Raw genomic sequence first — 15,019 nt, 5'->3', positions numbered from 1 at the left:
ATTGTACACCTAAAATATAGCATATTATTTTAACCATCAATACAACCTAACTAACCATCCTTCCCTGCCCGACCAGACCCAACACCCATCGAACCTACCACCTGATCGAACCCCCAACTCAAGCCAGCTTCCTTTTTTACTCCGATCCTAAATCCACCCGCATCTCTGCCCCTAAGCCATTCAGAGTCGCTGAAAGCAAATTTTATAGAACCCTATTATACGAAACACCATCTCTCTGATATGTGTCTACTCTCTCAGTTTTTTTAGTTTAGTCATTGAATCACAGGATGAAATGATATGAATAGAATATTACGAGAATCTTTTTAGATAGTATTCTATAGGATTTGCTTCCAAGTCATCTTCACTAGGATACCGTAGTTTTGATGACGTATATTGAGGCCAGACAGTGTGTTGTCTTGGTGGCTCGACTGCCTCTGTGGCTTGGTTGTGGGTTGAGATCAGCAACGCTCGAACGCCGCCCAGCAACGCGCTTCTGGCACCCGTCGTATCACTACCGACCTGCACCTCCACCACCCGCAAGCATCCACGCGCGACAAGGCCTGCTCTGGACCATGCCCCGCCCAACTCCAACACACTCTCGCCTCCCTGCGCGCCACCGGCAGCAATGCCTCCCCGCGCCACGGCTGGAGCTCGATGGGAGAATTCCTGGGGAGGAATTGGAAGCGCCTGTGGAGGAGAACCCGTTTTGGGGGTTGGGCGGCCATGATTTGGATGCAAGCCAGGCCAGCAGCAATGATGTGCATCGGTGCAGATTGAAGCTTCGAGGAGATGCAGGGCAGGAAGAAGAAGGCACATAAACTTGCATCGATTTTTAACTGGACTACTGAACTACTGAAATCCTGCATATTGGTGACAAGAAATTTCCCTATCATTTCGAAATTGCTATGAGTTGGGACTGTTGAATTAAGCTACTGAAAGTGATAAAATTTCAGCACTTAGGTAAAATATATGGCATCCAAGCTATATCTCGGAAAGACCTACTGAACACTATTAACTATATCTTGGAATGAACTACTGAAACACTATTGACATTTGCTATCGGTTTCAAGTTTGTCAGTAGGTTAGGTTTTATTTAATATATTTAAATAAATACCGATGAAAAGGAATAAATACTGAAGGGAAAAATATATACCAAAGGAAAAAATTAAAATATTGAAGTAAAGCAAAAAATACATAAGAAAATAAAAAGGGAGATACTGAAAGGAAGGAAAAATTACCAAATGTACTAAAGAAAAAGAAAAATTACTGAAGGAAAATAACAAATACTAAAGGAAACTAAAATTTTGCTGGAATTAAAATATAAGTTGTAAATTTTGTTTAAATAGAAGAAAATTAATTTCTAAATTTAATTTTGACATAGGTTATATTTATGTTTGATGCATTCATGCTGTCGTAGTTGCAATATATTTTTATGTGTGGAAAATGTTTGCAGAAGTTCATTAGAAAGCGCTCGTTTAAACCTCTTTTTGAAATTGGTTCAAAATATAAAAAGAAAAGAAATTTCAAAAATATCAAAAGCTTTTCAGGTCGATTCTCCTTCTCCGGCCCAATCTCTGCTTCCCCCTCTCCCGTGTGGGCCGTCGAGCCGGCCGCTGCCCCCGCGCCCGAGCCGGTCCCTTCCCTCCTTTGTCTCTCTACATCACGGACCAGCAGCCGAGCCACCCGAGCCGGCTCTACTTCTTCCTCCTTTCGCCCGCCTGGACAGCCCCAAATTCTGTCGCTCGATTCAAAATCGCCGCCCCTCCCGAGCCGTTCCTTCGCCAAATCCAACCGTGCTGCGATCTTCGCCCCTCCTTCACTCGCTGCATGGAAACCACCTCTTTTTCCTCCCCCCGCCTTCCTTCTCCATTACTCCGATTTATGGCATTAGCTTGCTGTATGGAAACCGCCCCGATCGGTCCACTTTCTCCCCCTCTTGCGCCTATTTAAGCCAGCCATTACCTTCTCCGCAAAGTTCCGCACCCGAGCTATCCCTTCACCCTCATTTCTTTCGCCGGAAACATCGCCGCCGCCACCTTCTTCTTCAACTCCGGTGAAGCACACCACCGCCCCTTTCTCTCCGTTTTCGAGCCGTCTCCAGCCATTCTAACTCGTTCTCCGGTCCAGCAGGACTCTTCGACATCGAACCCGAGGCTTGCCATCGTCGTTCGAGCCGCTGGAGCCCGTTCCCGACCGCCGTCGTCTACTCGTCGTTGGCCGTCCACCGCCCTTTCCGACCTTTGAGCGCCGGTCCGACCGCTCTCGAGCCACCCGCCACTGAGTGCATGATTAAAAAAAAATCTTTTCTTCAACAGTTGAAGTTAAGCGACATCTCAAATTAATCAGAGCCATCACAACAAAGCTTTTTATTTTACTTTTAAGGCATAGCGTACTTGAATACAACTTTTATCGGGAGTTTTATAGGGCCAGATTAGCCATGGGAAAAAAATCGACACACACAACTATACATTATTCGGTTTAACCTAAGATTTGCTGGAATTACCTAGAAATCGAATCCCAGTGGGTGGGAAGGTTAATAGCCTACCCATCCCTAATGTTTTCTTTGGTTCAGATTTTTTTTGCGTGTTTTCTTCCTCGTAATTTGTTTTGAAATCTAATTTGACCTTCCAAAACATTATGACCGATGGCTACTAAAGCCTTCTCCAGCAGTGTCAGCAAACCGCATCTGCATTTTTACCGATTGGAGCTTCCGTATATGTCTCCAGCAGCTACCGCATACGACCTTTTCAGTAGCTACAGTGATGCCGATTGGAAATTGGGAGCAGCAAATTTGAGGCCGGTTGGAGCACGTATCACTGTAGCTGGCGTATGTACGTGGGTCTGAGGGGAGGGGGAGAGTAATAGAAGATAGTAAATATGGTAGCTGTTGGAGATGAAAAAAATAGAGGATACTGTAATAGTGTTAAAGGATGCTGTAATAGTATTATAGGGGATGAATTTTTAAGTATCTACTGTAAATGATGTTGTTGAAATATTTTTTACTCCTCGCACTCATTCCCACTGGAAGTGGTCACCGCCGCCGCCTCGGATGCGAACTCGAGCTCGAACCCGCCGGGGAGGGACGAGGAGAGGGAGGACGCCGCGCGGAGGGAGGAGGAGCCAGAAGTACGCCATGCTCAAGTAGCAGCTCGCCGTGGCGGCACAATTCGAGGTACAAGAGGAGGCAGTACATTTCGCAAGATGCAAAATTTGCAGTATGCCCGTCCATCCAAATTGGGGCTGTTCGTTGACCACAAATTGAGATTGGTTGCAGGACTACAAGGAGGCCGCGAGGCTGAGGGACTCGCTAAGGTCTTTCGAGGAAGAGGAGCCGGTGCTGCGCCTCCGCCAGTTGATGAAGAAGGCGATCGAGGAGGAGAGGTTTGAGGTATTGCATTCATGCATCACAATTTCTCTGCCAATTTCAATTTCACTACTGTTAGCTGCTGCGCACCTAAAGAAGAATTAGTATTAGCAAAGCTGCATGTTGACTATGCATTGATGGATTGTTCCAACCTCCATCTGTTCTTGTTGATAGTAGACGAGTGAGGCAAAGTCTGGGTTAGGCAGGACTCAATACAAAGACTATGCATGTTACCTATCTTATGATGGTGACTGATGTGCTGACCGCACATTCAACGTTGTATCCACTTTGGCACTAAAACGCCGAGAACGTCTTAATACAGTTATTTCGATAAGCATGTGCCCTTACCTAGTCTCCTCTATTCCACTCTCATGGTTGGAAACTTGGAATTGTAAGGCCTATGTTCCAGCCTCATGGTTTGAACTTTGAACTTTCAATCATACGACTTATGCTCTTCTTGTTCCAATTGACTTTTGCGGTCGTTTCCATAAGCATGCAGTGGATTTTTCTTTTGTTGTTTCCATGTCCAATGTTGTAGCAAGTTTGTTCTTTTCATCTCTTAGTGGTCTGCCATGTTCATGAATTCTTTCTGCATTCATGCTTCTCAGGATGCTGCCAAATACAGAGATGAATTGAAGATTTTGGCTCCACACTGCCTCCTCAAATGTTCTAGTGATGCTACAACTCTAGTATTTCTTTTGAAAGTTTATTGTCCTTAATTGTAGCACGTCTCTTTCAGTTTGGAAAGTACTATGGTAACTAGAAAATCGTCTGACTGTTTGAAAGATCTTTCTTTTTGGAAGCACTATTGTTTTAGTATGAAAATATGTTGAGTGTTGAAAAGTCCCCAGCTTGTCGTGTGAGCAAGAATCCACTGGGAAACTGGGCTCATGTGATGAGGAAATAGTTTACACACACAAACAAAAGTGACTCACAGCGTCAATGTCTTCAGGAAATAATTTTCCATCTGACCTGGTCAAAATTGCACACCTTGGGCACTGGTTATCTCTTCACATGTTTTGACACTAAATGCCCAAACTCACATTCTTTACTTGCGCCATCCATAGTCCATTTTTCTTCGCACATTTAAGCATGCTTGTAGAAAATGAAGACTTAAATGTCTATTATTTGAATGTGGTCTGGTTGCTATGCAATACATTGGACCATATGATTATTGATTACTTTGACTGGAACCTGCAGTTTAGTGCCTAGATATTTTGACATTGAACGGTCCAGTTCTGCAATGCTGTTTTGCATATAGAACTCTAGATGCCAAGTTAGTTCTGCTGTTAAGAAAAAGCTAAAACAATCTAGGAGTCCTAGCCTCCTAGTTTACCAGTAAACGTGTCATTGACTAGAAAATGATTAGAGGGACTTTGCTTTCTCATAATCTTGATAGCGACACTATTTTTTATTTACACAGATCAAGTATTATGTCATAGCCTTTAGTTCAACTTAATTTCCTAATATAGTTGGAGTGTTCAATTTTACGGTATAAGAGTTCAAGTCAGGAGTGTCTAAGCCGGAGCCAGCCATTGAAGGGCCAATTCTTTTTCGCTTATAGAATCAGAATCACAAATAATTCTCAGCACCCTGTTCAACTTCTTAGAAGACAATGGATTGTCACTGATGGAAATGGAAGGGCAGAGAATTTTTGGTTAGTGTTTATCATACGTTCACTTGACTTAAATTGCCATCAGGAAATGCTAATAAGAGTTACTCCATTGTCATCTCAGGGGAGTTGGTGTAGTGGGAGAGCAACCTGTCATATTCTCAAGGACTGGTTTTAAGTACTCGTCTGCATGCCCATAAAACACTCCAAATGGAAGAATGGTAACATGACATAAGTTTGTTTGTTTCGAAATTTCAACAACCTATGCCTTCCAATTTTTTTAAACAAACATGTATTTTTATACAGTTTCCTGCTTTATTTAAGGATTCGTATTCTGTTAAATCTGCAAAAGTGTGATACATTGTAGATTTGTAGGGCGTCATGACGCATGAATCGATTGTTTTGAACTTTGACGGCAGTAAATAGGAGTAGTCATTTTAAATTAGTTATTCCCTACGGTATATGGGGCTATGGGCCGTTTGGGATCTCTGTGTTATGCATCCTTGAACAATCGTTCTTAACTCTTTTGAATTGTAGGAAGGTGATTTTGAGATGAAGCACATCGACAAGGCTGGATCATCAACATTCAATGTCGCTATTGCACCATTCTCTCTGTCAATTCTTGGGGATGACGACGATGTTCTCCTCTGAGTCTGATTGCGCATGCAACTGAGATTTGAACTATGCGTCTCTGCCTGTAAGATAAGAAATAGCACGCCAGGTGAACACAGGTAATGCTGTTAACGATGTAGTTAAGAGTTTTCAGCTGAAGCTGCTTTGTATGCAAATTTTGCTGAAATGCCTGGTGCAAGATGCCAAGATCAGACACGTTTTTGGTGATATGAAATTTGGGCATCTCGACAATGTAAAATTCATTTTTCAGGCACACCCTATCACTTCAACTTCGGGATGTCCAGAATAGAACTATAGAGCTTGCTCATTGTGTAACACTCATTTTACCAACTACATAGTGATCATGGCTTTTAACTATACTCCATCAGATCAAGAATATGTGATGTTTTTTTACATACATAGCTTTTTAGCATGTAAATTTGACCATCAGATTCTGTATTATTATGTTACAAATATATGAAAAAAAACATGACATTTTGGACTTGCTGTACACATGGACGGAGAATATGGAGTGAGCCTGAAGAGCCCATTAATATCGTCCAACAAGGCTTTGTTGCATGGGCTTAATCCAGACAAATGGGCTAAGTCGAGTTGAAATTTATGGTTTTTTAAATATATTTTGAAAATAAAAATTGCAAAACTAGGTCACCGTTTGAAAAATTACAAAAATAAGCTATTTTTGCAATAGTGATAACAAGTGTCATCTGTTAGAAGGACGATAACAGGTGCCACCCTTCCCAGGCATGACAACTCAAAAAAATAAAAATAAAACATTGTGTTCTATGGTCTTAAAATTTAAAACACTATCAAAAAAGTCATAAAAAAATAAAAAAAATATATATTGTAGAGGATACTATGATCTAGCTCTAAAAACATTTAGACAAAAATATGATCTGTATAATAAGAAACAAAAAAGATAAATTTCATTGTACACATGCTGTGTACAATGAAATTTATCTTTTTATTTTTCATTGTAAATGTAATTGTTTGAGTTGAATTTTTTTTGAGAGATAGATTATATAGCATTCTCTATAATATACTTTTTTAGAAATTTTTATCACTATTTTGATAGTGTTTGAGAGTAGGAAACACGATTTTTTTTTATTTTTTAACCTGTTGTTCGTTGGAAGGACGATATCTTTACTTTTTTAAAGATGTTGCTCATTGGAAGGACAATATTTTGTTGTCGCCCTTCCAACAGGCGACAATAGCCTATTTTTGTAAATTTGTTCAAAAAAATGCATAATATTGCAATTTTTTTATTTTCAAAATATAAAAATAAAAAGGCTCGAAATTTATGCTCCTTGTGGTGTGGACAACTGGGCTAAATCAGACTTAATTGGGCCTTTTAGCCTGTGGCCCTCAATTCATTTTTGTGCAACATGAGATTAGAATGGGCCTGGCCCTGGATGGGTACCTGCTAAAGTGCCAATACTAAAAGGCTTGTTCTTTTAGGGAAGGCGACATTACCTGTAGCGCAGGAGGCGAGGGAGACTCTAGACCTCTAATGACGAGCATCGGGACAGAAAATTAATTTGAATAAGACTTTGGTGTTCTTTATTAAGGAGTGTTCACATGAGCTTAGAGAAGAAGTTAAAGGTGCACTAAATGTCTATGTCGAAGCTCTAACATAAAGGTACCTTGGTATGCCCATAGACGTCAGCAAATTAAAGAATGGAACCTTGAAGTTCCTTAAAGACCGAGTGTGGAAGCGTGTCCAGGGGTGGATCGAGCACACACTTTCAATCGGAGGCAAGGAGATGCTTATCAAGTTAGTGGTGCAAGCTCTTCCAACATATTTGATGGGTTTTTTCAAGTTACCGAGAGGTCTCTGTAATCATATTGATTCTTTGCTAAGGAAATTTTGGTGGGGAAGCAAGGAAGGGAGGAGAAGAACAGCATGAGTTTTTTTTTTTTGGAAGAGATGACACAACCCAAATTTATCGGTGGTCTAGGCTTTCGTAAGATGGAGCTATTCAACCTAGCTTTATTAGCTAAACAAGGATGGTTGATGGTGAGTTCCTATTGACATCATTGGGGTTACAGCCTTCACAGGTCTGGCATGCCATTTTGGAAGGTCGAGACGTGTTGAAGCAAGGTCTCATCAAGAGGATCGGCAATGGAAGGGGTACTCAGGTGTGGAATGACAATTGGCTTCCTAGAGACACGTTGATGCGGCCGATTGTGCCTCTAAAAGATGATAAACCAGAGTTGGTAAATGAGTTAATGGATATGACAGCGTGCACATGGGACATGCAAATTCTGAACCAGCACTTCTTGCTGATGGATATTGATGTTATCAAGCAAATACTAGTTTCTTCTATGAACATCGATGATTTCTGGGCGTGGCATTTTGAAAAATCCGATCACTTCACGGTCTGTCCCGCTTATAGGATGCTTGTGAATACAAAAAGAAGCCGAGAGGCCCGGCTAAATGGACGAGCGGTGTCGGAGGGTTAACTCCTGTCGCAGGATCCTAAGGGACCCCTTTTTAGAGATTCGGCCGGGGGATGATCCTGAATATGTTCGCCGGAGAAATAAATGGGTATGAATGCGATGGCCGGTGGGGTGGAATGATCTAGTGCGGAACGGAGTAAATGCGCTGGTGTTTAGACAGGTTCGAGCCGCACGGAGGCGTAACACCCTACTCCTGTATGGATACTATAAATGCCTTGAGAATGTCCTTCAAGGATATTGCTGGTTACAAGAATGTTTATCTATCTTAGAGCCTGGGGCTCCTTGTTCTTCGGTCTGCGTGTATCTGCTGGCTTTGGGTGCTCTCGATCTTCTCTTCTCTTCGCTACCTCGAAAAACTTCTTTCAGCCTCCTTTCTGTCCGTGCTGCCGGCGACTTTAAATACCTGCCGGTAGTAGCGTGCCCCGAACGGGAGGGGGGCACGAGTTCCGAGACACCATAAATGGAAAGGGCGTCATCATAGCCTCTGTGCGAAGTGACCGGGGGTGGAAAATGCGTTCCACGCCCGGTCATCCGTCACCATAAATGCACTGTCAACGGGCGCCGTGGAGAGGGTCCACCGGGCAGCCGTATAGCGGCCCGGCGTGCCCGCCCTGTCTTGTTCTTCTGCCACAGCAGCACGGCAGACGGAACGCCTCGGCCCTTACGACGTTATCCCGAGACGGGCCGGATGGCACGGGATGGGACCCATGCTTTTAATGACCCCACGCCCTTCTGTCATAATGTGGCAGGAACTGACACCGAGCGTGGCGGGAGAAGGTGGGGGTGACAGGCCACGCGCGCTCTTTAAATGCGGCTTTGGGCCCTTGACTGGCTGACACCTCATTAGTGAGCCCCTCGGGGGCCACTGTCGGGGGGCTCTCTGAGTCGTCGGGGAACCGAGTGCTCGGGGGTCACTGATCACCTCCCCGAGCACTCTCTCCCGAGAATGCACTTTCTTGATCCTCGGGGAGCCGAGTGCTCGGGGGTACTGTTCACCTCCCCGAGCACTCTCTCCCGGGCACGCTTGTACGGATCCTCGGGGGACCGAGTGCTCAGGGGCTGCTGCACGCAGCCCTGAGCACTCTCTCTCGGAGCTTCCTTCAGTGGGTCCTCGGGATACTCGGGTGCCCAGGGGGCCACCGCTCGTGGCCCCGGGCACGTTTCTCCCGGTACTTAGCTTTCCTAATCGTTGGGGAACTCGGGTGCTTGGGGGTCACCGTATACCTCCCCGAGCACTTTCTTCCCGGTACTTAGACTTCGCAGATCATCGGGGAACTTGGGTACTCGGGGACCACTGACTGCGGTCTCAAGCACCCTCTCCCGGGACTTAATCTTTTTTACCTTGCGGAGGAGACTCCGCGGGATGACGCCACATGGCGGATTGCTGGCCTAGCCTCGGGATTCGGGGACCCCCGGTTCCTGATTCACTGACAAGCGGCGACCTCTAACAAATCCTAGGAGGAGAAGTCATGGTCAAAACTATGAGATACCGAAGAAAGTATGTGCATTTGCATGGCGTCTAGCTCGTCAGAGTTTGCCTATGGTGGATGTGCTTACTCACTGGCACATGGATAACTCAAGCGCATGTGCTATTTGTGGATACCAATCTGATTCATAGTGGCACTCGCTGCTAGAATGCAATATGGCACAATGTGTCTGGGTGTTAGTCGACCAGAACATGCTAGAGCATTTGTTTGAGGTGCTGAACCAAGTGCAAAGAACTGGTTATTTGCATTGGAGGACTCGCTAGCTCAGGAGGACTTTGTGAAGATGATAATAACCCTTTGGGCAATCTGAACAGCACGACGGAATGCAATTCATGAACATATCTTACAAAGCCCTCTTTCCACATTCGGTTTCATCTCATACTTTATGCATGACCTTGCATTGGCTGATGCGAGGGAATAGAAGCATAAGGGGCCGATGAAGCACAAGTTGCCAAAACGTTAGATCCCTCTTCCACCAGGTTTGGTTAAACGAAACGTAGATGGAGCTGTATCTCGGTCTGGTGAATAAAGTGAGGCAATTGCTATTTTTAGAACAGCAGAGGGTGTCTTCATTGGTGCCTCTGGTATGGTTATGCAAGGAATTTCAGACCCGGCGTGTGTTGAAGCGATCATGTGCCATGAAGCGTTGGCGCTCGCACATGATCTGTAGATAGACCGTGCAGTGATTGCCTCTAATTGTGCAGACGTGGCACGTGCCATCGATGAAGGATGCAGAGGAACTTTTGGCACGGTGGTTGCTGGAATAAATAGGAGAAGAACTCAATTCAGCGATATCAAGTACTGGTATGAAGACAGAGAAGTTAATTTTGATGCTCACAATATTTCTAGGAGTACTTTAGACTTGAATGTAGATTGCCATGTATAGCTTATTGAGCCCCAAGGCATTGCTAATGTAAAACTTTCTATCAATGAAGAATAAAGCTTGAGTGGTTCCCTCAAAAAAAAAAAAAAAAAAACTAAAAGGCTTGCTTGCTACTCAGTACATTTTAGCACACATTTTGAGCAAGACCAAATTTTGTGACATCCAAATTGTCATCATTATATTCAATAAATATGTCTAAGAAATGAGTCGAGAAAAGATAAAGTAAGAGGCTAATTAAGTGTGGCGTCTTACAATTGTGGTTGCTAGGCATGAACGTGCCCATCACGTAGCGAAGTTTGGCAACAAACTAAATAATATTTGAAAACATAAGCGCAGCTCGAGCAAGGCTGGTCTTTTGCGCTAAAAGTGTGTAAGTCACTATTCTTTTAGCATCTACGATAAATTGTCCTATGTGACATAAATTTTGGCTAAGATATATGTCAACAAAAAACTAGACATGAACTAGAAAGCCACGGTTTGGCAAACCACATTAACAACTGAGAGATGCCCCACTGTTCGCATCATAGTGGCATACCTCATGGTGTTGCACCACCCGCTTTCCCAGAGGGCTTGTGATATGTCCATGTATTTGTGTTTCCGAACATTTATGATATAGTATTTTTTTAGCACATTTATGATATAGTATTGCACATGTACCACATTTGGTGGAGATAGATTATCTATCTTGCAGAAGACATGATCATATTCATGAAACATGATATGAGACATGCCAAAAAATATAAAGTTGTTGCTATGTGCTTTTGAATAAATCTCTGATCTAAAGACTAATTTCCATATAAGTGGGTTATTTTACAACGGGATTTGGAGGACCAATATACATAATTGTTTGACTGTGAGGTTGGTTCTTACCATTTTATATCATTCCTATTGTCGAAGATTAGTGTCCAATAATATATCCGTAATTAAACTGGGGTACCTTCGAGATCAAGTATCAAGCAGTAAACAAGACACGCGATATATACAGATTTAAGCCCTCAGTTGGAGTAACACCCTACGTCTTGTGTGGATGTTGCTGTATATTGATTGTCTTGAGCATGAGCAATGTGGCTAAACCTATTACAATGGAGAAGATTAGATCTAGACTAATCTAGGTTTGAAGTCGTCGAGTATCTCCGATTGCTAAGGTCTTGATCTTGCTTGCAGCGAGTTGCGTAAGCGTAAATTATCTCATGGTTCCGAACTCCTTTTTTTCCAAGGACCAGGGTCCCCGCCTGATAAAGGGGTCCTGGTACCGTCTTAGTCCCGGCCGGAGTCGATAGGGAGTCCTTCATCTTGTCAGCCGAGGCAAAGCAGATGAATCCAATCTGGATACTAGTCGTACTCGAGTCGGTTATCCCAATTGAGACCTTTGTAGTATGTCTTCCAAATCTCTGAGTGCATTGGGTCCCGTAGATTTGGGTTCGCAATATCCGGAGTTGTTAATCATGTGTATGGTGTACCCTGTCCGTATACGGTGTACTCCTTATGCGCATATACCCTATCCGTATCCAGAGTTGTTAAGTCTGAACTGGCTTCTGTGGTTATCTTTCCTATGAGTTTGGCCTCGATCCACTTAGTGAATGTGTCGATAGCTACGAATAAGAACTTATAACCACTTTAGGCCCATGAAAACGGTCTTAGGATATCCAAGCTCTAGACGAAGAAAGGCAAAGACAAATGAATTGTTTGCAGAGATTGGCTGGTCTAGTGGTCTGCCTTCCGAAAAATTGACTACTCTCACACTTTTTGACTAGCTCACAAGCATCCTAGAGGGCAATCGGCCAATAGAACCATTGGCGGAAAATCTTTCCGACCAAGGTGCAGTAAGACACATGATTACCACATGTGCCTCCATAGATATCGAGCAATATTTTATTGCCCTATTTCTGATTGATGCACTTCATTAAGATTCTATTACTCCCTTTTGGTAGAGCTTGATTTTACCAGAGCGTATAGCTTAGACTTACGAGCAATTTTCTCTACAAACGTATTATTATTAGGGATGTCTTGACATTCGAGATATGCTTGGAATGGCGTCATCCAAATCAGCTCACGTTTGAGTAGTGAAGCTTTCTTGTCTACGGGTTCTGCCTCACTAACTTGACTAGACTGCTCATCGAGTTAGGCAGCATCTGTGCTCGAGACTATCGAGACAGACGGTTTCGGGAATTTCTCGACAAAGACTCTCACATGTGTTGATGAACGAGACGAAGCAAGCCTAGCGAGTTCATTAGTGGTGAAGTTATCACCTTCTCAAATGTGCGTGACTTCTAGCCCTTCAAACTTTTGCTCAATATTTCATACCTCGCTTAAACAAGCCGTCTTGTTGTCGTTCAAGCACTGGTACTCCTTTTGCACTTGGTTTACGACTAGCTATGAGCCCCTTTTCACGAGTAGTCACCTGATTCCAAGTGATGCAGCTATGTGGAGCCCGTTTACCAGTCCCTCGTATTCTTCAACAATATTGGAAGCTTTAAATTCTAATTGAATGACGTACCTGAGTTTGTTGCCTGTTGGCTATTTGAGTATGATGTCAGCTCCTGAGTCTTGGAGCGTGAGCGATCCATCGAAGAAAAGTGTCCAGTGGTCCTCGACCACATTTGGTTTCGTTTCTTCAACATTTGTCCACTCGGTGATGAATTATGCTAGTACTTCCAACTTAACGCTCGTACACGATGCATATCACACGTCGAACTTGTTGAGTTCGACCACCCATTGCGCGATTCATCCAGTTGCCTCCCTATCATGTATAACATCCTTCATTGGGTACATCGTCACGACGGTGACCTTGTGCACTTGGAAATAGTGGCATAGCTTCCGAGAAGTCATTAGGACCGCGTACAACAACTTCTGCACTTGCGTGTATCGTAGTTTGGCATCGTGTAGGACTTTGCTCATGTAGTAAACCACCTTTTGGATCTTGGCCTTTTTATAGGGACATTCCCGTTCGACCACCAGGACCATGTTTACAACTTGTGGGGTAGCTGCAATATAAAAAGAGCTCATCTTTTTCATTAGGCGGGGTTAGCATCAACGGAGACGATAAATACGTTTTCAAGTCTTAGAAAGCCTTCTCTACTTCTTCCATCCATTCAAACCGGTCATGTTTCTTCAGCAGCTTGAAGAAAAGCATCCCTCGCTCACCCATCTTGGAGATGAATCAACTAAAGGCTGCTATGCATCTTGTTAATTTTTAAACTTTGAGCCTTGATTTTGCCCTGATTGGCTGCAATGCCTCGACTTGACACTAGAAAACTGAGAAGCTTGGTGGATGAGACACCGAACGTGCACCTCTCGGGGTTAAGCATCATACGATAGTTTCTGAGGTTATCGAATGTTTCCTTGAGGTCGTTAATCAATTCATCTTTGGTTAAAGATTTAACTACGATATCATCGACATAAGCTTCAACATTACACCCAATCTAGGGCTGTAAAGAATTTTAAATACACCGCTGAGAAATAGCACCAGCACTCTTTAAACCAAAGGGTATCTTTACATAAGAAAATACACCAAAGGGAGCAATGATAGCATTTTTTTCCTCTTCTTCTTTTCCCATGCTAATTTGATGATACCTCGAATAGGTATCTAGAAAACACAACAAAGCACAACCCATCGTAGAGTCGACAATCTGTTTGATGAGAGGAAGAGGAAAATGATCATTTGGACAAGCTTTGATGAGGTCGGCAAAATCGACACATATTCTCTACTTGCCATTGGCTTTCTTCATGAGGGCAGGATTTGCAAGCCATGTAGGATGACAAACGTCTTGAATTAAGCCCTCTTTAAGGAGTTTGTAGACCTCCTCCTGGATGACTTACTTTCTATCCTTCACAAATCTTCGCTGCTTCTGCACCACAAGTTTGGCACCAGGATTCACAGCTAGTCGATGCTCGATTACCTCCTTAGGGACTCTAGGCATATCGGACGGTTGTCATGCAAACACATCTTGGTTCGCCCAGAGGAAAGTGGTGAGCTCGAGTTCCTATATGGAGTCAAGGTCGGCCCCTCTCCTGACTATCTTGAGGGGCACTACCTTGATGCCACCACCAACCTTTTTGTCATTGGTTCCCTCGTCGGTCTCACCCTTGGTGGCATCATGGAACTTGGAAGTATCAACGAGACTCAAGAGCTTGGACTCCTTGGCACTGTCCTTGCTCTTGGTGGCGGCTTGACACCTTTGACGCTTAGACTCTATGCCTTTTGAGGTAGCCGTTATTCAACAGAAATGGTCGACCATCTCCAGACTCTGTTTGTCATGTTTGACCGCTGCACATTGATCTCCCTTGACGGTTATGACCCCTGTAGGACCGAGGATTTTAAGCGTCTAATATACATAGTGCACCACAGCTATGAACTTATCTAGCATTGGGTGGCCTAGCATCATATTGTACGCCGTCTTGAAATTCAGGACATCGAAGATCAACTTCTTTGTGCGGAAGTTGTCAGACACGCTGAATGTGACTGGCAACTCAATCTGACTAAGAGGCACGGTCGATGAGTTAGGAATTATGCCTTGGAAAGGCTTAGCTCCTGTCTTCAGCTCTGACTTTTGGATTCCCATCTTTATCTAACATCTTAGCAA

At 43.6% G+C, this 15,019-nt stretch overlaps 1 pseudogene; it reads left to right on the top strand.

Moving 5' to 3' along the window:
• The first annotated feature begins 3,133 nt into the window (after positions 1-3,133).
• On the top strand, positions 3,134-6,076 carry LOC133885177 (uncharacterized; annotated as a pseudogene).
• Positions 6,077-15,019: the final 8,943 nt, after the last annotated feature.

Source organism: Phragmites australis, chromosome 11 (assembly GCF_958298935.1).
Source record: "Phragmites australis chromosome 11, lpPhrAust1.1, whole genome shotgun sequence".
In the NCBI taxonomy this organism is placed as follows: Eukaryota; Viridiplantae; Streptophyta; class Magnoliopsida; order Poales; family Poaceae; genus Phragmites; species Phragmites australis.
The sequence above is the reverse complement of the archived record's forward strand: the minus strand, read 5'-3'. Positions and strand labels throughout refer to the sequence as shown.